Below are 27,832 nucleotides of genomic sequence, written 5' to 3'. Positions count from 1 at the left end.
CTCTGCGGAGAGGACATTTACTGTTGGTCACTTCACCGAGAAGTTCTGCAAGCGACTCATCGTAGAAAAAGCTACACAAGAAGCTTCAAGGAAAAATGAGAAAGAAAATACAGAGAAATTCCAGCTGATAAGTGAAACCTCTTTTAACACATCTCATTGTTTTAAGTAGCTTACTGGAAATACAAACCACGCTTATTTTATAACAAAGCGTTTCTTTAATTTCCCCATTTACAGTATATCTTAGGATTTTTATACTATATAATAAAAAGCATATTGCTCAACAACTATGGGTGATACAAAAAAACTAAGGCTAGATTTGGATTCAGCTCATAAAAATCTATAAAGATCAGCTACCAAAGTAAAAAAGTTTAAAAATAATTTTTCGTTGGCCTGAAATTATCGTGTGACTGCGAAACTTGGTAGATATGCTAAGCGTTAATGGGGATCGCATTTATACTGGAAAATAAATAGTTCCAATTTTGGCCACCAGATGCAAATCTGGTAGTAATTTTAATTTTAGTAATGAACAGCCTCAGTTGCACCGTTTGCCTAGAAATTTACCTATGTTTCAGTCGGGATAACCCAGCCTTATTCTTTACAGACGAATGGAAAAACTGGTAGAAGCCGACCTCGGGGAAGATCAGTTTGGATTGCGTAGAAATGTTGGAACACGTGAGGCAATACTGACCTTACGACTTATCTTAGAAGAAAGATTAAGAAAAGGCAAACCTACGTTTCTAGCATTTGTAGACTTAGAGAAAGCTTTTGACAATGTTAACTGGAATACTCTCTTTTAAATTCTGAAGGTGGCAGGGGTAAAATACAGGGAGCGAAAGGCTATTTACAGTTTGTACAGAAACCAGATGGCAGTTATAAGAGTCGAGGGGCATGAAAGGGAAGCAGTGGTTGGGAAAGGAGTAAGACAGGGTTGTAGCCTCTCCCCGATGTTATTCAATCTGTATATTGAGCAAGCAGTAAAGGAAACAAAAGAAAAATTCGGAGTAGGTATTAAAATTCATGGAGAAGAAGTAAATACTTTGAGGTTCGCCGATGACATTGTAATTCTGTCAGAGACAGCAAAGGACTTGGAAGAGCAGTTGAACGGAATGGACAGTGTCTTGAAAGGAGGATATAAGATGAACATCAACAAAAGCAAAACGAGGATAATGGAATGTACTCAAATTAAGTCGGGTGATGTTGAGGGAATTAGATTAGGAAATGAGACACTTAAAGTAGTAAAGGAGTTTTGCTATTTAGGGAGTAAAATAACCGATGATGGTCGAAGTAGAGAGGATATAAAATGTAGACTGGTAATGGCAAGGAAAGCGTTTCTCAAGAAGAGGAATTTGTTAACATCGAGTATAGATTTAAGTGTCAGGAAGTCGTTTCTGAAAGTATTTGTATGGAGTGTAGCCATGTATGGAAGTGAAACATGGACGATAACTAGTTTGGACAAGAAGAGAATAGAAGCTTTCGAAATATGGTGCTACAGAAGAATGTTGAAGATAAGGTGGGTAGATCACGTAACTAATGAGGAGGTATTGAATAGGATTGGGGAGAAGAGAAGTTTGTGGCACAACTTGACTAGAAGAAGGGATCGGTTGGTAGGACATGTTTTGAGGCATCAAGGGATCACAAATTTAGCATTGGAGGGCAGTGTGTAGGGTAAAAATCGTAGAGGGAGACCAAGAGATGAATACACTAAGCAGATTCAGAAGGATGTAGGTTGCAGTAGATACTGGGAGATGAAGAAGCTAGCACAGGATAGAGTAGCATGGAGAGCTGCATCAAACCAGTCTCAGGACTGAGGACCACAACAACAACAACAACCCAGCCTTCTTCAGAATAACAGTATCTATCGTCTGTCCATAGTGGACATCGTCAAACTAAAACTACAAATCCATAAATTATCGTCAGAATGTAAAACTTACCTGGCACTGCCTCGGCCCCACTTCGCGACTGCGATGCGGCAGCCGCGAGTGCTGTACTGGAACTTGAGCCGAGGAGGACGCAGGTCTGTCCTGCAGTGCCATTCGGATGAGGTGTCGATCTTCTCGGCGTGTGGTCTGGCTGGTGTGACCTGACTCATCTCACAGTGTTTTATGGCCTCCCGTCATCAATTCTGGATGCATCACATTCTCTCACGCCAATAATTCGACCTCTTTGAAACTCACTGATTTTGATGGTTCGCACATACGTCTGCGTGGCATCCTGCACGTCTGCTCAAGTCACGCTGATTCTTTGGGAGAAACAGAGCCGCAGGCACATGTTACCGGTAGGTGATATTACGCCATGATACTGATGTTGAACTTGAACCCGCGGGCCGACATGGTAGAAGTAGTAATCATTTCTGCATACAAACTGGTGTAAATGTCTTGAGAATATTAACGTTCTATCCCTAGTCGTTCAAGGTGTTCATCAGGGCGGAAATACCCGTAACTGTTGGCTTACGCTATTGCTGGTAGAATGGAAACACTAACAACCGTAGATGACTTGCGACTGGAATGACCTGACATGAAATGAATATGTAAAACTGGTTGCAGAAAAGCTTTTCTGCAAACCTCAGGCTGAGATTCACTACAAGAGTCAACTGCAAGTCTTCCTACATTTCGTTATAATTTATTACCTGTGCAAAATTCGTACATATAACTGTGCAGAATCGTCTTCGTGGCATAAACAGTCACTGTTATAGAGTCTGCTACTGGAATATGATGAGCGTTGCTTGCACTTGTAAAAAAAAATGCGACACTCTTCTTTGAATGGTCTCTATCGTCCATATTAGTCGTACGTGCTAAGGCTCCCATAAATACTCAGAAAACCACCGAATGAATAATTGTACCTCTTTTTTCGTCAATGAAGTACATTTCCACAGGAGTCTTCCAGTGAATCTCCACCGGGGATTTGCTTGTCTACAACCATTTTTACGCACGGTACCCATTTCACTTTATGTCACACCAGGCGATTAGTCGCAAATAATCTGCTTTTGTTACTGTTTGCCGGCCGAAGTGGCCGAGCGGTTCTAGGCGCTGCAGTCTGGAACCGCGAGACCGCTACAGTCGCAGGTTCGGGCATGGATGTGTGTGATGTGTGTGATTAGGTTTAAGTAGTTCTAAGTTCTAGGGGACTAATGACCTCAGAAGTTAAGTCCCATAGTGCTCAGAGGCATTTGAACCTTTGTTACTGTTTCCACTTTACCAGCGGTAATGTAATCCAACAGTTATGAGTATTTACGCCCATTTATCCGCAATACGTCATCTTCCTTCACTATGTAAATGGAAGATGAAGAAGCGAGTAAGGAAAGGGGCTGCTGATGTCAGCTGCATCGAGACTTGATGCGGAATCAGGCACAACAAGTGAAAATGTGGGCTACGCGAGGATTCGAACCCGTGTTCTTTTGCATACTACGCAGTTTCGTTAACCACTGTGCCACCTGAGTACGGTATTGGGAGCCATTGCGCGGACTTTCTTGGTACGCCGCCCGGCCAACCCACATTCCCACCCAGCGCCACCTATCTGCAGTCCCCCTCCGTGTCCTCGATGATCACTTATTTCCAGAGTCCCACAGGAAGTCAGGTGTAAATGTCCACCTGCACTGATGGAGGGGGAATTCCTTGCCCATCGAGGTGAATCAAGCATATGCATGCGTGGTGCCTGTGCTTTTGTACATGTCTGAAAGAACGGATACCATACATTCACATAATCTTACTTTATGTTAAGAATCAACTGGAAGTTGTTTGCTGTGAAGCAAAGGGAACTTCACAGCAAACATAAACATAGCCAAAGCCTTGCAGACAAACAAAAATTACTCGAAGCGAAATGTAGTATGAGGAGGGCTATGCGAGAGGCGTTCAATGAATTCGAAAGTAAAGTTCTATGTACTGACTTGACAGAAAATCCTAAGAAATTTTGGTCTTATGTCAAAGCGGTAGGTGGATCAAAACAAAATGTCCAGACACTCTGTGACCAAAATGGTACTGAAACAGAGGATGACAGAATAAAGGCCGAAATACTAAATGTCTTTTTCCAAAGTTGTTTCACAGAGGAAGATTGCACTGTAGTTCCTTCTCTAGATTGTCGCACAGATGACAAAATGGTAGATATCGAAATAGACGACAGAGGGATAGAGAAACAATTAAAATCGCTCAAAAGAGGAAAGGCCTCTGGACCTGATGGGATACCAGTTCAATTTTACACAGAGTACGCGAGGGAACTTGCCCCCCTTCTTGCAGCGGCGTACCGAAGGTCTCTAGAAGAGCGTAGCGTTCCAAAGGATTGGAAAAGGGCACAGGTCATCCCCGTTTTCAAGAAGGGACGTCGAACAGATGTGCAGAACTATAGACCTATATCTCTAACGTCGATCAGTTGCAGAATTTTGGAACACGTATTGTGTTCAAGTATAATGACTTCTCTGGAGACTAGAAATCTACTCTGTAGGAATCAGCATGGGTTTCGAAAAAGACGGTCATGTGAAACCCAGCTCGCGCTATTCGTCCACGAGACTCAGAGGGCCATAGACACGGGTTCACAGGTAGATGCCATGTTTCTTGACTTCCGCAAGGCGTTCGATACAGTTCCCCACAGTCGTTTAATGAACAAAGTAAGAGCATATCGACTATCAGACCACTTGTGTGATTGGATTGAGGAGTTCCTAGATAACAGGACGCAGCATGTTATTCTCAATGGAGAGAAGTCTTCCGAAGTAAGAGTGATTTCAGGTGTGCCGCAGGGGAGTGTCATAGGACCGTTGCTATTCACAATATACATAAATGACCTGGTGGATGACATCGGAAGTTCACTGAGGCTTTTTGCAGATGATGCTGTGGTGTACCGAGAGGTTGTAACAATGGAAAATTGTACTGAAATGCAGGAGGATCTGCAGCGAATTGACGCATGGTGCAGGGAATGGCAATTGATCTCAATGTAGACAAGTGTAATGTGCTGCGAATATACAGAAAGATAGATCCTTTATCATTTAGCTACAAAATAGCAGGTCAGCAACTGGAAGCAGTTAATACCATAAATTATCTGGGAGTACGCATTAGGAGTGATTTAAAATGGAATGATCATATAATGCTGATCGTCGATAAAGCAGATGCCAGACTGAGATTCATTGGAAGAATCCTAAGGAAATGCAATCCGAAAACAAAGGAAGTAGGTTACAGTACGCTTGTTCGCCCACTGCTTGAATACTGCTCAGCAGTGTGGGATCCGTACCAGATAGGGTTGATAGAAGAGATAGAGAAGATCCAACGGAGAGCAGCGCGCTTCGTTACAGGATCATTTAGTAATCGCGAAAGCGTTACGGAGATGATAGATAAACTCCAGTGGAAGACTCTGCAGGAGAGACGCTCAGTAGCTCGGTACGGCCTTTTATTGAAGTTTCGAGAACATACCTTCACCGAAGAGTCAAGCAGTATATTGCTCCCTCCTACGTATATCTCGCGAAGAGACCATGAGGATAAAATCAGAGAGATTAGAGCCCACACAGAGGCATACCGACAATCCTTCTTTCCACGAACAATACGAGACTGGAATAGAAGGGAGAACCGATAGAGGTACTGAAGGTACTCTCCGCCACACACCGTCAGGTGGCTTGCGGAGTATGGATGTAGATGTAGATGTAGAAGTCTTCTTTCATTTCGTTATTGGCTATGGAAAATTCCTACGTTTAACTGTGCGGAACGCCACCTGTCTGGAGTACTTACCGGAGGTGCTTTATTGTTGATTTATTGGAACGTTCAGAGCCATTGCCTCTGTACGACGCAGTTCCCGTGGAATACACGCTTATCAGAAGTGGTTCGCAACGATTGAAAGCTTCTGGCAGGGCACGCCTTGCGGGCAGTAGGAAATGTGGGGAGCTTTCACGTGTAGCTGTGGTGACGAGAACGGAGTCTGAACTGAAGCGGTATCTCGCTGTCTACTTTCCACCATGTGCCTCTGGAATGACATCACATTCTTCTCCGCGCTCTTACACTCCCTCCCCTTTTATTTATTTATTTATTTATTTTGCTTAGGTTCGCGTTAGCTCACCCGCGATCCAATGGCTTTTTCGGACAGTTGGAGGGATGTAGGCCTTCTCTAGGCGCGTCCCATGTACTCCGTGAAGTGTAAAGGAAAGGCAAAGTCTGGCTGGAGATACGGTCGAGGTCTCGGTCGAAAGCAGTCCTGTTTTGATTTCGATCGTGAACTTCGGTCGAGAGTGGAGAGCAGTACATCTCTGGAGACGTCTAGGGCACGGCGTGGATTATCTCACGATTCACTATCGGCTTCTCTAGGGAACCATCTCCGCGCCAGCGCTGTTCATCTCGGTGCACGAGAAATTTTACGCTGAGAAGGAAAAGCGGCACGAGTGAGTTTTTTCTCGCGTATTTGTGGAATTTCATACGGTTGCTCGTCTCAGGTTCGACGTTTATGATGAATGATCTTATTAACCAGTCACCAAGCTTGTATCGACTGTTTTTTCCTTCAGGATTCTGTTAGATTAAATTTGAGTCTGCGGTAGGGAATGAGTTAAAAGGATGCGACTTTTGTTACGCAGTCAAGTAACACTGCTATCCATAATATTCTAACACCAGCAAGATCATACAGATGCCATTTGTGAATTATTTCTTTGCCTCTTTTTCACTAGTAACCATAACACAGGCGAACAAAAAATTATTTTTCAAAAACATTATTACTTTGATAGGTGATCTTTATAGATTTTTATGAGCTGAATCCAAATCTAGCCTTAGCTTTTTGTATCACCCATAGTTTTCGAGCAATATGCTTTTTATTGTGTGGTGTAATGTTACAACATAAGCATGGTTTGTATTTACAGTAAGCTAATTAAAACAATGATATGTCTTAAAAGAGGTTCCACTTGTCAGCTGGAATTTTTTCTTTGAAGCTTCTTGTGTAGCTTTTTCTCCGATGAGTTGCTTGCTGAATTTCTCGGTGAAGTGACCAGCAGTAGTTCCCCATCATGTTGGCGTTCCAGCGACCTTGATAGCGTTTTTCCATTACTTTAATGTCCTGGTGAAAACGCTCTCCTTGCGCCTCACTACATCCCGAAAGCAATGAAGGCTACTGTTCAAAAAGTGAACTTTCAGGCTCATTAAACATACTGAAGTTTTAAACTTCTTTAACATTGTAGCTATAATAGAAACATATTCTGGGTCATTTTCGTGTCCTAAGAACTTTTTAACGACTTGCTTGAATGATACCACTGCTTCTTTCTCATTTAAGGCCTTTGGGGATTCAAAGTTAACATCAAACACCAATTTTCTAATGTCAGGTCCGACAAAGACGCCTTCTTTTAGTTTAGCTCCTTAAAGGTGTGGAAACTTTTGGCAGATACACTTAAAACATCGTCCATCTTTAGGCAAAGCCCTTACAAACTGTTTCATTAGGCCTAACTTTATATGTTGAGGTGGTAGGAGTACGTTTTTCGGATCTATAAGGTTTTTGCGTAGACTTTTCTTCTCACCAGGTTTTAAGGACTCCCTCACAGGCCAGTTCTTTCTGGACCAGTGTTGAGCCCTAGCCCTACTGTCACATTCACACAATAAACATGGAAATTTGGTAAACCCACCTTGCTGACCAAGGAGCAAGCATGTTACTTTTAGATCGCCACACGTCATCCAACCATGAGCAGAATAGCCTATTTTATTTAGAACTATTTCTAGGTTTTTATAGCTTTCTTTCATATGTACAGAATGTCCAACAGATACAGATGCATACATGTTACCATTGTGTAATAAAACAGTCTTTAAACTACTTTTGAATGAATCAATAAATAGCCTCCAGTCTTCCTTTTTGTATTCAATACCAAACTCATTCATCAGACCAGGAATGTCTGAGCAGTACACTAAATCACCTTCTTGTTGAAAAAGCTTGGAAAATTGCTGCTCTCTGATTCTATAAAAGTATATGCTGGTTCCAACTGCCAATAAGTTATTTTCTTTTACTCTAGAACCAAGCAATTCAGCTTTCTCTTTCGTTAAGCCTAGATCCCTAACCAAATCGTTAAGCTCTGTCTGAGTAAACAATTTGGCCTCTAGACTTACTGTAATGCAATGGAATTCATCATCATCTGGCTCGTATAAATCAGATTGTACATTAGAAAATACTTCTGTTGGACTAGAATTTTAATCATCTGGTAGTTCAGGTACCGGAAAATCTACACCATGCCCTCCCGTCGGATGGCGGACGGAAGGTTAGGTAGCTTATTGCCTTATTGTTTTTCGAATTATGGCCAGTGCTCTGAGCACTATGGGACTTAACATCTCAGGTCATCAGTCCCCTAGAACTTAGAACTACTTAAACGTAACTAACCTAAGGACATCACACACATCCATGCCCGAGGGCCCGAGGCAGGATTCGTACCTGCGACCGTAGCGGTCGCGCGGTTCCAGACTGAAGCGCCTAGAACCGCTCGGCCACCAACGGCCGGCTGACCATTAATATCAACACTGAAAAAGTAGCAATCATCGGAATAATTTCTTGGCTCCCGGAACAGCAAATCTAAAGGTTTTTTTCCGCTTTTTGTACCATTTTCTCAGATCTTCAACACACACATAACATGCCTATGCGGCGCCCATTATTTATCTTGATCACCATGTTTAGATCCAAAGTACGATAGATAAACCTTTTTCACACGGTCTGTAAAGTTTCTTTGGTGTTTTTTAATAAAAAATTCACCACAAATATAACAAAAACTGTCAGCAGAGTTTTACAACCACGATTAGACATTGTGCTGAACACATGTACAGGAAACTGGAAAGTGAGGTTAGGTTGACAGTAAGGAAAACACCATCTGCTTATTAGAATCGACCTTTTTTTAGCGATCAAATTTTTTTTTCAGTAGTGCTACCAACGTTAACTACATTCATTACACCTCCTTTTTAAATTATTTTAACTATATAAAAGCTGTTAAATTCTTTAAAAAATCGCTTAATTTAATAAATATAACTGTAAAATGGGAAGAAATGGTGGGTGATACAGTTTTTTAAGTATCATATTTGGATTTCCCATCCAAAAAAACATAAGAATAAGTTATTTTCAGCAAAAAAGTTTTTCCGTCGTTGGCCTGTGTAATCAATGTTTTAATGAATTAATCTTTAACATTTAAACGATAATTCTTTTATCAGATAATCTCGTCACTTGGTGTTTATTAAGCAATTTCCCATTGTACAATCTATACCTAGGTCCTAACGTCGAATTACCCACGTCAAATTCGGCCCATGTTGATTCATAGAAGAGGCCTTAGAGAAGTGGCTTGCTCATAATTAATTTTCTGGGTTGGTAGGTTAATCCACGAAGAGTGATTTCGAAGGCTTACTCGTGCACAGCGTGTACCACTAACAGCCTCATCGAGCGTCCGACGTAATATACAGACAAATTTATATACACAAAGTGGCCAAAAAACGTGGCAACTGTTCCCAAAGTGTTTATTCTTCTCCCTTAACTGTAATTTCCTTTTCTAGATTTCTCCTTGGTTTCCTTTACAACTTGCTTGCTTGCTCAACGTACTGGTCCGGGGAAACGTGGTACCCTATTTCACTCTCTTATCAACCATCATACCCCTCTCATGTCTATCGACACTTGTCACAGCAGTCTGATTTAATAATCGATCTCTCCCTGTATTTATTTTATCCATCCTACCCTTAATATTTCAAAGAGTGTAGTCCAGTCAACATTGTAAAAAGTTTCTCCAACGTCTACAAATGCCGTAAAGGTAGGTTTGCTTTTCTTAGGATGTAAGACGTTGGGTTTGTATGACTGTTACATGACGTATGATGAGACTGAGTGAAAAAAGCTAAAGTTGTACGCCATAAGAATACATTGCAAGCCAAAAACTAAATCCCATATTGAGCGGACTCGGACCAGTCCCGAGATTGAAAGACAAAAGTTAACGTTACGATCGTCTCATGATGCGCGTACCCTACGTTTCCTTGGCATTCGTCCACTCTAACGTGGGTTTTAAGTTTCTTGCATCGTTATGTATTCTTATAACGAATAATTTTACATTTTGTCGCTTAAGAAAGCTGGCCAACCTTCCTACATTTCTCCGGACTCCAAACTGATCTTCTCTGAAGTTGGCTTCTATAAATTTTTCCATTCCTTTGTCAATAATTCTTGCCAGTATTTTGCGTTCATGACTCTGAAGCGAGGGATCGGGGCATTCAGACATGTCATGCCCATTGTCATGTTAATTGGAAATGGAATTACGTGAACGAAACAGTCTGCTCCGCGAGATAGTTGCGCTGCCTTTTGAAAGTCCAGTGCAAGGGTGTCCATCCTGCGGGCCGCGGGCCGCATGCAGCCCGAAGCAAGTATGAATGCGGCCCAAGCGAAAGGGGCCATCCATTACACGATCGGAAAAAAAATCCATCAAATTCCGTTTATGTGAAGTTACGATAAACTGACTGTCATGAATTTGTAGCTCTCGCCCCATGATGCTATTCTGTCACTGGTCTGTCTCGCCCCTTTTTTCCTACTCAGTCACTATTGTCGGTGTTAAGTACAATTAGATGAGAAGAGTGATGGGATAGTGTTATGCACAAATACAGGTGACGGTAGTGTCATGTACGCAACATATAAAAGGATGCTGCATTTGCGGACATATCATTTGTAGTCAGGTCATTCATGTGAAAAGGTTTCTGACATGATTATGGACACACGACGGGAATTAATAGACTTTGAAGGCGGAACCGTAGTTGGAACTAGACGCATGGGACTATCCAACTTAGAAATCGTTAGGGAATTCAGTATTCCGAGATTCACAGTGCCAAGAGTGTGCCAAGAATACTAAATTTTAGACATTACCTCTCACCAAATACAACGCAGACGACGACTGCTTTCACTTAGCGACAGAGAGCTGTGGCGTTTGCGTAGAGTTATCAGTGCTAACAGGCAAGCAAGAATGTACGAAATGACCGCAGAAACCAGTGTGGTACGCACGAAAAACGCATCCGTTACGACAGTGGTTCTGAGCACTGTGGGGTTGTTTGGGGGAAGAGACAAAACTGCGAGGTCATCGGTGTCATCGGATTAGGGTGAGAGGCACCTACATGCCTTGCTCATACTGTGGCATCAAGCAGTCAGGCCTTCAAGATGAGTAGTCTGCCAAGCGAGTGGATTCATTCTTATTTATCAAGTAACATGAGCTCTAGTACTCACAATTAAGTTACAAATTATTCTCCTGTTTGAATATTACGCAACGGATAACGCACATCTGACTGTTAGTAATTTACACAACTGTTCACTACGCACTGGCAATACCACATTTTCTTTCTTACCTAACGGCTTTGAACAACACGTGGCCATCACACTGAATATCAATGGCGCACACATTATAAATTATGGATATACTATTCGAAGGAAAAGGCCACCAATCTTTTTCTTTTCACTATATTTTTTATTACGATAAATTCCTGTAACCTAAACACACCATTACATTTTTCTAAAACAATTACACATGAGAAACTCCGCCCAGAGGGCATGGCTTTACATTGGTGATTCTCTATCTTACGGTCTCGTAATTATTTAACGCTACAGTGCACTTTCTGGATAGGATAGTGGATCTTTTGCTATATCTCATACTTCGACTCTCACAACCTTCATCACGAAACTTTCCTCCAGACCGAGCGGTACAAAAAGGAACATGCATAACCCACTGCCTCTGTACCTATCTTGCTACTCTCCCATGCAAACCACACATACTTAAATTACATGAAATACACTACACTGGCAACATACAATAGAGCACCAAGACTAGTTATAATCACATCAATTTCAACTTTCCCACTCCAATTAATATTCATCCCAGTTTCACATGACACTGCCCCACTTCGTAATTTTCCTTTCCTACTACGAACTCTGGAGGATATATGCACGTCTTCCTGTGCAATGCAAGCCAAGTGGCATTGCTGGATAGACGGCTGACTCACCTTGCTTCTCTCTCAGAGTATTATAGTTTGAATCAAGCGTCACACGGAAACATACCACGCAAAGTAATATTAAGCACATAATCGTCACACACGCGAGTCCTCAACTGATACCATGGACGAGTACTTCTCTTTATCCTTTGTCTCACACACAGATTGAGACTCACACAGTACTCACCACGTGGAAGCACTCGTCTCTAATTTCAAGTCCTGCACACGCCATTTCTTAAATATTTCCAACTTATAGTACACACGCCAGTAATTCAGCTTAACTTAAGCACTCGGAAGTATTTCAACTTATTGTTACACGTGGTTTCATTGTGTCTGTTGGTCACTTCCGAAGATTACTACGATCCCCTTAATATTACCTGCCTGACATTTAATTCTCCCCACAAAAGTTCCTGAAATAGAGAAATTATTATTCCAAACTACTCTGAAGTATTTCACATCATCCCATGTCTCCACTCTTTTGTCTTTACGGAGCACACCTGAGACAGGTCTTACCAACACAAGATCCAGCGGCAGAGTGCTGAAACATGGCCGTTCTTCAGGTCATCTCGCACCTCTGCCGAAGTGAGGGAGCACCTTGCTACCTATTTGGTCAGCCACATTTCAGGCGCTCAAAGCTCCGGTAAATTTCATCTCTTTGGTTCCACCAAAGGTGACCAAAGGACCGTCTCAAAGATGATCATATACTGCACATTCACTGCACATTCATTTCACAGTTCTCACCAAATTGGGTGTAGGGATTTATTTTGTGGGAGTGCACATGTGATCAATTAAATAAATAAATTGTAATTCTTTCCTACACTGGTATCTGGCTTCGGTGAATTAAGTGAAATTGAGTTATTATTACAAAAAATATGTTGTTCTGACAAGAATAACGAAGAATGTCGTACCTATTTTCAATGTCGGGTGGTACTGTACCCTTTCAAGGGAAGGATGGGGAAGGAAACCGGCCGTGCCCTTTCAGGAGAACCATCCCGGCATTTGCCTGGAGCGATTTAGGGAAATCACGGAAAACCTAAATCAGGATGGCCGAACGCGGGATTGAACTGTCGTCCTCCCGAATGCGATGATGATGATGATGATGATGATGTTTGGTTTGCGGGACGCTCAACAGCGTGGTTATCAGCGCCCGTACAATTGCCCAATCTTTGCTCAGTCCAATTGCGCCACTTTCCTGGATGATGAGGACAACACAAACACCCAGTCATCTCGAGGCAGGGGAAAATCCCTGACCCCGCCGGGAATCGAACCCGGAACCCCGTGCTCGGGAAGCGAGAACGCTACCGCGAGACCACGAGCGGCGGACCCCGAATGCGAGTCCAGTGTGCTAACCACTGCGCGACCTCGCTCTGTCCGTTACGACAGTGGAGTGAAATTTGTCGTCAATGAGCTATGGCGGCGTACGACCGATCCGAGTGCCTTTGGTAACAGCACGACGTCGTCCTGGGCTCGTGGTCATATTGGCTGCGACCCAGTTGACTGGAAAACCATGGCCTCGTTATGTGAGACCCCGTTTCAGTTGGTAACAGCTGGTGGTAGCGTTCGAGTGTGGCACAGGCCCCACGAAACCATGGACTCGAGGCATTCTGCAAGCTGGTGGTGGCTTCTCAATGGTGTGGCCTGTGCTTACACGGAATGGACTGGGTCCTCTGGTCCAACTGAACCGAACGTTGACTTTACAACCATTCATAAACTTAGTGTTGCGAAACGACGATGGAATTTTTGTGGATGACAATGTGATATGTCACCCGGCCACGATTGTTCCTGACTGCTTTGAAGGACATTCTTGACAATTCGAGTGAATGATGCGGTCACCCAGTTCGCCCAACGTAAATCCCACCGAACGTTTATGGGACTAAATCGAAAGATCAGTTCGTGCACAAAATCGTGCACCGGCAACACTTTCCCGATTCTACATCTACATTTATACTCCGCAAGCCACCCAACGGTGTGTGGCGGAGGACACTTTACGTGCCACTGTCATTACCTCCCTTTCCTGTACCAGTCGCGTATGGTTCGCGGGAGGAACGACTGCCGGAAAGCCTCCGTGCGCGCTCGAATTTCTCTAATTTCACATTCGTAATCTCCTCGGTAGGTATAAGTAGCGGGAAGCAATATATTCGATACCTCATCCAGAAACGCACCCTCTCGAAAGCTGGACAGAAAACTACACCGCGATGCAGAGCGCCTCTCTTGCAGAATCTGCCACTTGAGTTTGCTTAAACATCTCCGTAACGCTATCACGCTTACCAAATAACCCTGTGACGAAACGCGCCGCTCTTCTTTGGATCTTCTCTATCTCCTCCGTCAACCCGACCTGGTACGGATCCCACACTGATGAGCAATACTCAAGTATAGGTCGAACGAGTGCTTTGTAAGCCACCTCCTTTGTTGAGGGACTACATTTTCTAAGGACTCTCCCAATAAATCTCAACCTGGTACCCGCCTTACCAACAATTAATTTTATATGATCATTCCACTTCAAATCGTTCCGTACGCATACTCCCAGATATTTTACAGAAGTAACTGCTACCAGTGTTTGTTCCGCTATCATACAATCATAAAATAAAGGATCCTTCTTTCTATGTATTCGCAATACATTACATTTGTCTATGTTAAGGGTCAGTTGCCACTCCCTGCACCTCCGCTGCAGATCTTCCTGCATTTCGCTGCATTTTTCTAATGCTGCAACTTCTGTGTATACTACAGCATCATCCGCGAAAAGCCGCATGGAACTTCCGACGCTATTACTAGGTAATTTATACAGAGTGTTACAAAAAGGTACGGCCAAACTTTCAGGGCCGGCCGGTGTGGCCAAGCGGTTCTAGGCGCTTCAGACTGGAACCGCGTGACCACTACGGTCGCAGGTTCGAATCCTGCCTCGGGCATGGATGTGTGTGTGATGTCCTTCGGTTAGTTAGGTTTAAGTAGTTCTAAGTTCTAGAGGACTGATGACCTCAGATGTTAAGTCCCATAGTGCTCAGAGCCATTTGAACCATTTTTTGAAACTTTCAGGAAACATTCCTCACACACAAATGAAGAAAATATGTTATGTGGACATATGTCCGGAAACGCTTAATTTCCATGTTAGAGCTCATTTTAGTTTCGCCAGTATGTACTGTACTTCCTCCATTCACCATCAGTTGGCCCAATTGAAGGAAGGTAATGTTGACTTCGGTGCTTGTGTTGACATGCGACTCATTGCTCTACAGTACTAGCATCAAGCACATCAGTACGTAGCATCAACAGGTTAGTGTTCATCACGAACGTGGTTTTGCAGTCAGGGCAATGTTTACAAATGCGGAGTTGGCAGATGACCATTTCATGTATGGATTAGCACGGGGCAATAGCCGTGGCGCAGTACGTTTGTATCGAGACAGATTTCCAGAACGAAGGTGTCCCGACAGAAAGACGTTCGAAGCAATTGATCGGCGTCTTAGGGAGCACGGAACATTCCAGCCTATGACTCGCGACTGGGGAAGACCTAGAACGACGAGGACACCTGCAATGGACGAGGCAATTCTTCGTGCAGTTGACGATAACCCTAATTCAGCGTCAGAGAAGTTGCTGCTGTACAAGGTAACGTTGACCACGTCACTGTATGGAGAGTGCTACGGGAGAACCAGTTGTTTCCGTACCATGTACAGCGTGTGCAGGCACTATCAGCAGCTGATTGGCCTCCACGGGTACACTTCTGCGAATGGTTCATCCAACAATGTGTCAATCCTCATTTCAGTGTAAATGTTCTCTTTACGGATGAGGCTTCATTCCAACGTGATCAAATTGTAAATTTTCACAATCAACATGTGCGGGCTGACGAGAGTCCGCACGCAATTGTGCAACCACGTCATCAACACAGATTTTCTGTGAACGTTTGGGCAGGCATTGTTGGTGATGTCTCGATTGGACCCCATGTTCTTCCACCTACGCTCAATGGAGCACGTTATCATGATTTCATACGGGATACTCTACCTGTGCTACTAGAACATGTTCCTTTACAAGTACGACACAACATGTGGTTCATGCACGATGGAGCTCCTGCACATTTCAGTCGAAGTGTTCGTACGCTTCTCAACAACAGATTCGGTGACCGATGGATTGGTAGAGGCGGACCAATTCCATGGCCTCCACGCTCTCCTGACCTCAACCCTCTTGACTTTCATTTATGGGGCATTTGAAAGCTCTTGTCTACGCAACCCCGGTACCAAATGTAGAGACTCTTCGTGCTCGTATTCTGGACGGCTGTGATACAATACGCCATTCTCCAGGGCTGCATCAGCGCATCAGGGATTCCATGCGACGGAGGGTGGATGTATGTATCCTCGCTAACGGAGGACATTTTGGAAATTTCCTGTAACAAGGTGTTTGAAGTCACGCTGGTACGTTCTGTTGCTGTGTGTTTCCATTCCATGATTAATGTGATTTGAAGAGAAGTAATAAAATGAGCTCTAACGTGGAAAGTAAGCGTTTCCGGACACATGTCCACATAACATATTTTCTTTCTTTGTGTGTGAGGAATGTTTCCTGAAAGTTTGGCCGTACCTTTTTGTAACACCCTGTATATATTGTGAAAAGCAATGGTCCCGTAACACTCCCCTGTGGCACGCCAGAGGTTACTTTAACGTCTGTAGACGTTGTAAGTAGGCTGTTTATGTTTTCTTATTGGCAACGTTACGTAGCGCTGTGTATGAAAATCACTGGCTGTGCTAATACTAAGCTACATTCACTATGATGAGGAATACTGTTCTCCTCAAATATAATTGGCATTAATAATATGTTATTTACCTTGTAAATATGCTTAGACATTATTTATTCTGTTTTGTTTTAATGCTCATGTGGGAAGTTGATGTTTCAAAAGTTATTCTGATCTTTTATGTATCTACTTATCTCATAATTCCTGTAACATTGATGTATATGTTTATTTCTATTCTGTTGTCAAGCCCGTACTACAAATGTTATCTGTATTATTATGTTTTTAATGATGTATTTTGTACCTTTGTTATTGAATTCTTATGTTATAAAATTGTAATTGATACCAGTTCATCATATTATTAACTTGTTAGTTACATTTCACTGCACACTTTTCTGTTGGTCATAGTATATGGACAATATGTGAGAAGTAGGGACTGATAGTGTTTGCACATGTGTTAATAATTCAGCAAGGGGCTGGATAGCAGCATTGCTGGTTCTAAGGACAATTCCAAAAACTTTGTGAGTGCACAAGTGGTGGTTATAGACTTGCTCTATTATCCGCAAGACTCTTCGATGGTGATTGTGCACCTGCACGGTCGCAGCAGATGGCTGCTGGCCATCTGTACAAGGACTACAGTGGGTCTGCATCTTTGATGACCCACCAATACCATTATTTCTACAAGGACTACAGTGGGTCTACACCTTTGCTGACTCACCAGTACCATTATTTATACAAGGACTGCAGTGGGTCTGCACCTCTGGTGCCCACCAGTACCACAATCTCTACCAGGACTGCAGTGGGTCTGCTCTGTGATGACCTACCTACCAATATTCTTCAAAACGTCGAATGACTCTGCTGTGGGTTTGCTCTGTTGTGGCCCATTACCTGTCAGCATGTCAAGAGTCAGCACTGTCTTCCCGTTGGAAGGACAACACTACTTCTTCAAGACTGCATGGAAATCCACTACTTCCGTGTGCATTGTCTTTTACTGCTCAGACTTTGAAAAAAAAAACACTGAAATTTTACTGTGATGAACAATTTGGACTGTCTTTATGGACTGTGAGAAGATTTTCGCTTTTGACCAGCATTGTATAAATAAGCGTGTGCATTTGATTTCTTTGTTATTGTAATTACGATTATGAAAAATATTAACAAATATGTATTGCCCAGTGCCCAAAACAATTTGTAAAATTTTTTGTGGGGAGCATGGGGGCTATGTAAGTAGGCTGTTTATGTTTTCTTATTGGCAACGTTACGTAGCGCTCTCTGTATGAAAATCACTGGCTGTGCTGTGTGCAGTCTGTGGTTAGTTTGCATTGTTGTCTGCCATTGTAGTGTTGGGCAGCGGCAGCTGGATGTGAACAGCGCGTAGCGTTGCGCAGTTGGAGGTGAGCCGCCAGCAGTGGTGGATGTGGGGAGAGAGATGGCGGAGTTTTGAAATTTGTTAGACTGGATGTCATGAACTGCTATATATATTATGACTATTAAGGTAAATACATTGTTTGTTCTCTACAAAAATCTTTCATTTGCTAACTATGCCTACTAGTAGTTAGTGCCTTCTGTAGTTTGAATCTTTTATTTAGCTGGCAGTAGTGGCGCTCGCTGTATTGCAGTAGTACGAGTAACGAAGATTTTTGTGAGTTAAGTGATTTGTGAAAGGAATAGGTTAATGTTAGTCAGGGCCATTCTTTTGTAGGGATTTTTGATAGTCAGATTGCGTTGCGCTAAAAATATTGTGTGTCAGTTTAAGCACAGTCTTCTATAAATTGTTCAAAGGGGACGTTTCAACGTCTCTCCATTGAGAACAACATGCCGTGTTCTGTTTGCTAAAGACTCTTCAATCCAGCTACGCAGTTGGTCTGATATTCCGTAGGCTGTTACTTTGTTTATCAGGCGACAGTGCGGAACTGGTTGATTATAGAGGCAACGTGGCTCAGTATTTGTGCAGGGGATTTCCAACGACTTGTTGAGACCATACCACGCGCGGACAAAATGAAGTTCCATGATTTTTTTTCACCTCAGTGCACGTTATGTGCGGCCCAAAAATACTAATCTTACTCCAAGGTGCCCGAGGTAAGCTAAAAGGTTGGACAGGGGTGGTCTAGCGGCTGAAGAGGCGGCAGTTGGACTCCTGGAAGACGGTCCCAGCGGCGCCAGGCCTCGGGGCGGTGGCCGGCTGCCTGCGGCGTGTGGCCAGTGATCTCGGCGCCGCGGGTCAAGCTCCCCTGAGGGCCGCGGGCCCACGTGTCCTTGCTGGCGCACGGTGGCGGCGCGCCTGGCAGCCGCCATCTAGCATGTCGCGCCCGGCATAAGCAGCCCGCTGATGGATGTCCAGCTCCAGGTGGCCGACCTCTCCAGTGTACGTCACTGCGCGGCTCCGCGACCCGCTCTACGTCCGCAACCTCATCTGCATCCGTCCCACCTGTTTCCCCTTCGCTGCAAGTCTAAAACTGGCTTGTTACGGGGGCCACTTTGCGCGATATGTCTATGACGTCGGAATAGTCACATTATTCGGCACTTATGCAGTTTAGGGGGGTACATGCGTTGATCACGAGAAAAGTACCTATTTTTGAAGAAAAGGCGTATATCTGCATATATATATATATATATATATATATATATATATATATATATATATATATATATATGCAGATATATATCTGCATATATATATATATATATATATATATATATATATATATATATATATATATATATATGCAGATATACGCCTTTTCTTCAAAAATAGGTACTTTTTTTTTTTTGTATTTCGTGCATATATATATATATATATATATATATATATATATATATATATGCACGAAATACAAAAAAAAATTATTTAAAAAATTGTGTGTTGCAGCCATTACTGAAGCGCTCCTCACAAAAAAGTACTTATTTTCATATGGATGCAAAAAAAACATCAATTAACAGTCTCAAAAATTTTTTTTATAAAAAATGATGTATTGCATGTGTATGCACGGAATTTCAAAAACATATTTTTGCAAAAAAGATAGAATTAACAACAAAATTTTCTCAAAAAATCATATTTGTTTACAGAATGAGATTTTCACTCTGCAGCGGAGTGTGCGGTGATATGAAACTTCCTGGCAGATTAAAACTGTGTGCCGGACCGAGACTCGAGTCGTGCTTGGGTAGCTCAGTTCGTAGAGCACTTGCCCGCAAAAGGCAAAGGTCCCGAGTTTGAGTCTCGGTTCGGCACACAGTTTTAATCTGCCAGGAAGTTTCATATCAGCGCACACTCCGCTGCAGAGTGAAAATCTCATTCTGGAAACATCCCCCCAGGCTGTGGTTTGGCCATGTCTCCGCAATATCCTTTATTTCAGGAGTGCTAGTTCTGCAAGGTTTGCAGGAGAGCTTCTGTAAAGGTTGGAAGGTAGGAGGCGAGGTCCTGGCAGAGGTAAAGCTGTGAGGACGGGGCGTGAGTCGAGCTTGGGTAGCTCAGTTGGTAGAGCACTTGTCCGCGAAAGGCAAAGGTCCCGAGTTCGAGTCTCGGTCCGGCACACAGTTTTAATCTGCCAGGAAATTTCATATTTGTTTATTTTGCGCAGATATACATTAAAGCTCGAATCACACATTAGATAAAAACAGCTACCTCAAGTTAATTTGCAGCATTAGGATAGATTTTTCGAACATGCTCAGTGAAATTGTGGAATGGATTTTCCCCAAGACGTTGACGCCAGAGAAATTCCGCCAGGTAGTTATTCAGCATAGCACGATGAGTTCCGAAATGCCATTTATTTTTTTCATTTGCTTTTTGCCAGACTGACTCCACGTGATTTGAGGTTGCGTTTGTAAAGGGATCTACAAAATAAAGCGAATGATTAACAGTCAGATTACTGTAGCCCTTGTTACCTAAGGTGTTGTAAGTTTGCCACGTTTTTTTTTGCATCCATATGAAAATAAGTACTTTTTTGGTATTCCGTGCATATAGCGGGTGATCAAAAAGTCAGTATAAATTTGAAAACTGAATAAATCATGGAATAATGTAGATAAGGAGGTACAAATTGACACACATACTTGGAATGACATGGGGTTTTATTAGAATAAAAAAAATACAATATTTCAAAAATAGCATATTGCTAGACGCGTGAAAGATCTCTTGCGCGCGTCGTTTGGTGACGATCTCGTGCTCAGCCACCACTTTCGTCATGCTTGGCCTGCCAGGTAACCAGACCTCAGTCCGTGGGATTATTGGCTTTGGGGTTACCTGAAGTCGGAAGAGTGTCGTGATCGACCGTCATCTCTAGGGATGCTGAAAGGCAACATCCGACGCCAATGTCACACCATAACTCCGGACATGCTTTACAGTGCTGTTCACAACATTATTCCTCGACTACAGCTATTGTGGACATATTGAGCATTTCCTGTAAAGAACATCGTCTTTGCTTTGTCTTACTTTGTTATGTTAATTATTGCTATCCTGATCAGATGAAGCGCCATCTGTCGGACATTTTTTGAACGTTTGTATTTTTGTGGTTCTAATAAAACCCCATGTCATTCCAAGCACGTGTGTCAATTTGTACATTATTTCGTGATTTATTCAGTTCTAAAATTGATACTGACTTTTTGATCACCCGCTATATGCACGGAATACCAAAAAAATACTTATTTTCATATGGATGCAAAAAAAATGTGCCAAGCTTACAACACCATAGGTAACAAGGGCTACAGTAACCTGACTGTTAATCATTCGCTATATTTTGTAGATCCCTTTACAAACGCAACCTCAAATCGCGTGGAGTCAGTCTGGCAAAAAGCTAAAGAAAAATATAAAAGGCGTTTCGGAACTCACCGTACTATGGTGAATAACTACCTGGCGGAATTTTTCTGGCGTCAACGTTTTGGGGAAAATCCATTCCACAATTTCATTGACCATGTTCGAAAAATCTATCCTAATGCTGAAAATTAACTTGAGGTAGCTGTTTTTATCTAATCTGTGATTCGAGCTTTAATGTATATCTGTGCAAAATAAATAAATATGATTTTTTGAGAAAACTTTGTTATTAATTCCATCTTCTTTGCAAAAAAAAAAGTTTTTGAAATTCCATGCATACATACGCAATATATCATTTTTGATAAAAAAATTTTTAGACAGTTAACTGACTTTTTTTTGCATCCATATGAAAATAAATACTTTTTTGGTGACGAGTGCATCAGATATGACTGTAACACACAATTTTTGAAATAAAATTTTTTTTGGTATTGCGTGCATATGTATGATTATATAAATACGCGTTTCCTTCAAAAATAGGTACTTTTCTCGTGATCAGCGCATGTACCCCCTAAACTGCATAAGTGCCCATTATTCAATATCGCGTGGGGCGGAAAGCGGTAATTGTTCCTAAGTAATAAAAACTGTGAGGTTCTGCACATGAGTACTGGAAAAACTACTTTAATTTTAGGTAACACGGTACATCATAAGAAGCTAAAAGTTGTGACTTCGACTACATAGCTGGGCATTACAATTATGAACAACTTAAACTGAAACTATCCCGTAGAAAATGTTCTACATCTGCATCTACGTACAGACTCCTGAAGCCACTCTACGTTTCTGTTCGACTCGCAAACAGAGCGAGTGCAAAACGATTATCTATATGCTTCCATACAAGCCCCAATCTCTTCAGTCTTGTCTTCATGGCCCTCACGGGAAGTGTTCGTTACCGACAGTAGAATCGTTCTGTAGTCAGCCTCAAATGCCCGTTCTGTAAATTTTCACGTAATTGTTCGAAAAGACGGTCGCACTCCCTCCAGGGCTTCCCATTTGAGTGCCCAAAGCATCTCCGTAATACTCGTGTATTGTTTGTACGTGCCGGTCACAAATCTAGCCGCCCACCTTTAAATTGCTTCGATGTCACCCTCCCAAACACTAGAGCAGTATTCAAGAGTGGGTCGTACTAGTTTCCTAAACTCGGCGTCCTTTACAGATTTCTAAAATTATCCCAATAAACCAAGGCCGACCGTACGCTTTCCCTTCTATAATCCTTACATGCTCATTTCATTTCATTTAGATTTACAACATTACGTCTAGATATTTAATCGACGGGACTGTGTGAATCAGCGCATTAATAATACTGTATTCCAACATTATGGATTTGTTTGTCCTATTGATCTTCATTAACTTAATCTCATCACATCAACTAGAAATTTTCTCTACGTCATCTCTTATCCTCGTACAGTCACTCGACGACGGCACCTTCCGATGCATCACAGCATCATCAGCAAACAGTCGCAGACCGCTGCTTAACCTGTCCTCCACCTCATTTATGTACATAGAAAATAACAGCGGTTCTTTCACACTACCCTGGGGCACTCCTAAAGACACCCTTGACTCTGATGAACACTTGCCGTCGCAGACATCATCTGGGCTGTGTTACTTAAGAGGTCTTCGAGACACTTGCGTAGCTCAGAACCTATTCTGTACGCTTGTACCTTCGTTTGTAGTCTGCAGCGTGGAAACGCGTCAAATGCTGGACGGACTTTTTTGTGAATGTTTACTTAGCATTTAACAGTTTCACATAATAACAGAGAACAAACTCATCTGAAAAATAATCATGTAAATTACAAAACTTTCACATTTCAGTCTTCTGTACGGAAATCTGCAGGACATTGTCCATTGAGTTATTTCTTAGATGACACTTTTGTAGAATTCACATTACATTTCCTTTTTTTCCCCTTCCGTTTCGTGTGAAAATACTATCATAAGCTTTACGTAATGGATGTAAAAACAATTACAGCCCTCGGTCACAAAATTTAAGGCATTTGACCATGTTTCAACACTTCTATGAGTGCCTTCATCAGTAATTAAATATTAAAATTGGCCTACAACATAAGTACAAATTTATGAGAAATTTTTTTTATGTAGAAATGTAAGTACTGACTAACAGCACAAGAAAGAAACAGTACTTACATGTCACGTGTAAGATAAAACGAGAAAGGTTTTATTCACAAAAATTTAAAAAGAATGCTAGGAAGGCGAGCCACTATTGGCTGCTTATACCTATAAAGCCAGTGGTAGCCTTAGTCTGTTACTACCTGAGGCTTTATGGGTGGGAAGAAACGACCCTCGCAATAAAATACGAGAAATCAAAGCTCGTATGAATAGATTTCAGTGTTAATTTTTCCCATTTGCTATTATATAATGAAAACTAGTCGCAAACTGGTTCTATGAACCGTCTGTCAAAGGCCTAAGTGAAGATTGCTGCGTTCGTGTAGATGCTGATTTTTTTTTCAGTTATCAGTATCCTGATTGATTTAATGCGGCCCGCCACGAATTCTTCTCTTGTGACTGCCTCTTCATCTCACAATAGTGCTTGCATCCTTTGTACTCCCTTATTTCTTGGAAGTATTGGCCACTTGGTATCATGTGAGAAGAGTAGGCTAACCGTGTACAAATTACATGTTAAAAGATAACAACAGAACCAAACAACCGTGTTATATAAAAAGCGTACGTACATATATTATCTATAACATACTTGTTATATAGGCAACATAATCCAATAAACGTGTTATGTAAAAAAATATTGTATATTTTAAACATGCCTGTCAAATAAGGAAAAATAATTAAATTTGAAATTATAAGATATGTACACCCACTAAAATGGTGGTGTACTTCGGTTATCTAGAACTCAGTGGTTATTGCAGCAGTCACTCTCTGGGCCTGTTTGCTAACAGATTTTGCAGAAGGTGCTCCATGGTCCGAATTTCACAACATTCGCCCTTAAAGAGTGTCTAAGTAACCTCATTTCCTCATAAGTTGTTTTGACTGATCCATGCCCATACAAAGTGGTTTCGAATTTTTGCAGTTGGCACCAGTCCAGGTGAGAAGCCGAGGTAGAACTTCCACTTTGTTAAGAGCATTTTGATATTATTCCCAGAGCGATTTTGTACACAGATCAAACGGTACAAGTGGCCAGTTGTGAGTCTCAACGTATCGGTTTAATACCACGTCCTGTCTGCACTTTCCGGAAATCAGATACGTATTGTAAAATTTCACACAATGGATAACACATAAAGACGCTCATAAATGAACTGTGGGGCGAGGATTGTCTGACTACGCTTACAACAAGTCCAGATTTGCGTCGTTTATTGGCTGTCATGGGCGCAAAAATGAGAAAAGAAGTATAAAGAATATTTATCTATGAAAAAGGAAAAAAATCATTAATATACATGGGAAAGGATTACTTTGATTATGCATTAAGGACTTGTGATTGGGCCGTAGGAACTGATTAAACAAAATGAAAATTATCATCTCTAAGCATCTCTCAGAGTGTACCCGTCGGAATCAGCTGGCGGAGTCTGAAATGCAGAGTGTGAAATCCGATGGCAGAGTCTGTGGCTGTCTAAATCTGCAGGCAGAGTGACAAAAACTTTGCTTCTCCACTATCCCTAGCATCGCCATGAAAAAAATCGCACCTGCACTTGCCCAGACGGGCGCGGCCAAGATATTCTCGTCGGGCACCTTGCTGTTTTTCTCGGTGAGTGTTGTTTATTAGAAAACGTGAAATTATTTGGTAAAACGAGAGATCTCAGAGAATAGTGTGGCGCTAGTATCTACCTGGCAGCAGCTTTTTTAGAGGAGGAGAAGGACTTAGCTAGGGTTAATTGGTTCAAATGGCTCTAAGCACTACGGGACTTAACATCCGGGGTCGCCGGCCGCGGTGGTCTAGCGGTTCTGGCGCTGCAGTCCGGAACCGCGGGACTGCTGCGGTCGCAGGTTCGAATCCTGCCTCGGGCATGGGTGTGTGTGATGTCCTTAGGTTAGTTAGGTTTAAGTAGTTCTAAGTTCTAGGGGACTTATGACCTAAGATGTTGAGTCCCATAGTGCTCAGAGCCATTTGAACCATTGAGCCATCCGAGGTCATCAGTCCTTTAGACTTAGAACTACTTAAACCTAACTAACCTTAGGACATCACACACATCCATCCTCGAGGCAGGATTCGAACCTGCGACCGTAGCAGCAGAGCGGTTCCAGACTGAAGCGCCTAGAGCCGCTCGGTCAGAACGGCCGGCTATGGTTAATAGACCCCAATAAATTTCTTTCCTTGCTCTGCAAATCTGAATGTGATGTTTTTGCCAAACGTCTCCCTTTATTGACACTGAATTAGATTGCTGTTTTATTCTGTGGAGGTTATCAACGGTAATTGTTAGTGTGCAGTTGCGTGCGCTGTTAGAGGTGAATGTATTGTACTCCAGTTCAGATGTCGGACTTCGGAAACTTTCCTGAAGGTAGTCGTATTGCTACAGGACGTATAATTTTTGGCTTTTGAGATATGAAGTTTCACCCTGTCTCGCTGGCCAAGACGCAATGACCAATTGATTAGGCTGATTTCACACGTGTAAGAGACTGAATAACCAAAGGAAACGTTCTACAGGTCGGGGCGTGGAATGTCAGTAGTTTGAACGTGGTAGGGAAGCTAGAAAATCTGAGAAGGGAAATGCTACAGCTTAATCTAGCTACAGTGGGTGGCAGTGACGTGAAATAGAATGAAACCAAGGATTTCTTCTCAGACGAGTATAGGATAATATCTACAGCAGCAGATACAATGGAAGTAGAATTCGTTATGAATAGGAAGGTAGGGCAGAGAGTGGGTTACTGTGAACAGCTTACTGATAGGGCTATTCTCATCAGAATCGACGGGAAGCCAACACCAACAACAATAGTTCAGGTAAACATGTCGACGTCGCAAGAAGAGGGTGAATAGATAGAGAAACTATATGAGTACATATTCAAGGGATAATTCAGTACGTAAAGGAAGATGAAAATCTAATAAACATGGAGGATCGGAATACGGTAGTAGGGCAAGGAATAGAGGAAACGGTTACAGAAGCTTACGGTCTTGGTAGTAGGAATTAGAGAGGAGAAAGACTAATCCAGTTCTGCAATAAGTTTCAGTTCATAATAGCAAACACTCTGTTCAAGAATCGCAAATGGAGGAACCATAGTTGGAAAAGACCGGAAGATACGGAAAGATTTCACTAAGATTGCACCATGGTCAGGCAGAGATTTAGAAATTAAAAACTGGATTATAAAGCATACGCACGAGCAATTATGGACTCGGATCAGAATTTAGTATGAGGAAGCGTTCAAATGGTTCAAATGGCTCTGAGCACTATGGGACTCAACTTCTGAGGTCTTTAGTCCCCTAGAACTTAGAACTAGTTAAACCTAACTAACCTACAGTATTACTAAGTAGTGAAGACATATGCTTGAATTTCTCCGACGCTACAGATACTGCTACAATGAATAGCTCAGCAGGCACTTCAGTTGAAGAGAAATGGACATCCCTAAAATGGGTAATAACAGGTTTTGGAAGAAAAAGATAGGTACAAAGAAGGTAATTGCGAAGAAACCATGGGATAAAAGAAGAAATACTTCAACTAATCAACGAAAGAAGGAAGTACAAAAATGTTCATGTTAGGTGTTCTTGGTAATAAGGGCTTTTTGGTTCATGTTAGGATAATGCTTTTCAGATTCTCTCCATGATTGCATGACTGATATTTCAATATTCAACGTGCTAGTTATTGAATACTGCAATACAGTTCAGTTAGGAATGAAATAAACAGGGAATGAAGGGACGTTAAGGCGAAATGGCTGTATGGAGGTCATAAAGAAATGGAAAAAGGAATGATTGTCGGAACGACTGTTTCAGGAAACAGAAAAGTCAAAAAAACCTTCGGTGAAATTAAAAGCAGTGGCGTTAATATTAAGAGTAAAATGGGAATTCCATTATTAAATGCAGAGCAGAGAGCGGATAGCTGCAAAGAAGAAAGAGGTGTCGACAGGCAAAAAATAGGGGATTAGAATCAGAATTTAAAAGAGCTTTGGACGACTTAAGCTTTACTGTTATGTGTCAGAGTGTTGCTCACCGTTACTGAGAGTCGTTTCAAAAACTGTACGCACATCTTTGATGGCTTTGATTGCTTTCAAACATAGTAAAGGACCTTGAAAGTATATGTTCTTGAAACTAGGATCTAGCATTGTTATCATGACGAATATGTTAGGTGTTCAGTTGGTAATATGGGCTTTTTGGTTCCTGTTAGGATAATGCTTTTCAGATTCTCTCCAGTGGACTGTATTGATTGTATGACTGATATTTCAATATTCAGCGTGCTGGTTATTGAGATAACGTTACTCATAGGAATGTGCTTTTGAACGCAAATTCCGCGAGTGGCCACTTCA

This window comes from Schistocerca cancellata, chromosome 2 (assembly GCF_023864275.1).
Source record: "Schistocerca cancellata isolate TAMUIC-IGC-003103 chromosome 2, iqSchCanc2.1, whole genome shotgun sequence".
Lineage (NCBI taxonomy): Eukaryota > Metazoa > Arthropoda > Insecta > Orthoptera > Acrididae > Schistocerca > Schistocerca cancellata.
This window is presented reverse-complemented; position numbering follows the sequence as displayed.